Source organism: Sapajus apella, unplaced genomic scaffold, assembly GCF_009761245.1.
Source record: "Sapajus apella isolate SASKATOON/1434 unplaced genomic scaffold, GSC_monkey_1.0 scaffold9929, whole genome shotgun sequence".
NCBI lineage: Eukaryota > Metazoa > Chordata > Mammalia > Primates > Cebidae > Sapajus > Sapajus apella.
Genome location: NW_022446850.1, coordinates 1,147 through 2,287, shown reverse-complemented (window position 1 = coordinate 2,287; position 1,141 = coordinate 1,147). Strand labels below are relative to the sequence as shown.

The following is a 1,141-nucleotide window of genomic DNA, read 5'->3' as shown; positions in this document are numbered from 1 at the left end:
CCAGGGCTCAAGGCTGGATAAGCACCCGAGGTCCCAAACAAGCCTCCCATCCTCGTTTTACTTTTTGGGAAACTTATGAATGTGTCTTGAGACGTGAGTTACGGCCCGGGTAAGTGCACAGCTCAAAAGACATTCAGCCAGTTGTTGCTGAGGCGCGCTCGCCTGGAAAGGCCGTCCGGGCTGTTTTCCCTCAAGGCCTTCCCCGGCGCCCCCACGCAGAAGGCAAGTGCCACAGGAGAGACGGGGCGTCGCACCGCCCAGAGCTGCAGAAGCCGGCACCAGTTCGCGGGGCTCCGGCCCCCTTCCGACTTGGAGGGTACGACCTCCCTCACGGTGGAAAGCCTGACCTACCGCACCTCGCCCGACACGCTGGGGCGCGTCTTGGAGAAGTACGGGCGCGTCGGGGACGTGTACACCCCGCGGGACCCACACACCAAGGAGTCCCGCGGCTTTGCCTTCGTCCGCGTCCATGACAAGCGACACCGAGGACGCCATGGATGCCATGGACCGGGCCGGGCTGGACGACCGCGAGCCGCGGGTGCAGATGGCGCGCTACGGCCGCCCCCGGACTCGCACCGCAGCCGCCGGGGACCGCCACTCCCCAGATGCGGAGGCGGTGGCTACGGATGCCGGAGCCGCAGCCGATCCCGGAGTCGGAGCCGTTCCCGGTCCCGCAGCCGATCCCGCTACAGCCGCTCGGAGTCTCTGTCCCGCACTCGCTCTGGCTCTCGGTCTACCTCCAAGTCTACATCCGTGCCAAGGTCCAAGTGCTCCTCGGTCTGCAGATCTCACTCGTGGTCAGGGTCCCGATCTCGGTCCAGGAGTCCTCCCCCCGCGTCCAAGAGGGAATCCAAATCCAGGTCGCGATCCGAGTCCCCCTAAAGCTCCTGAAGAGGAAGGAGCGGTGTCCTCTTAAGAAAAAGATGTGTCGGGCCAGGCGCGGTGTCTCAAGCCTGTAATCCCAGGACTTTGGGAGGCCGAGGCGGGTGGATCACGAGGTCAAGAGATCGAGACCATCCTGGTCAACACGGTGAAACCCCGTCTCTACTAAAAATACAAAAAAATGAGCTGGGCATGGTGGTGGATGCCTGTAATCCCAGCTACTCAGGAGGCTGAGGCAGGAGAATTGACTGAACCCAGG

The 1,141-nt window shown here is 63.3% G+C and overlaps 1 pseudogene; it reads left to right on the top strand.

Annotated features, from left to right (window-relative positions):
* The first annotated feature begins 195 nt into the window (after nucleotides 1-195).
* On the top strand, nucleotides 196-927 carry LOC116548326 (annotated as a pseudogene).
* The last annotated feature ends 214 nt before the right edge of the window (nucleotides 928-1,141 follow it).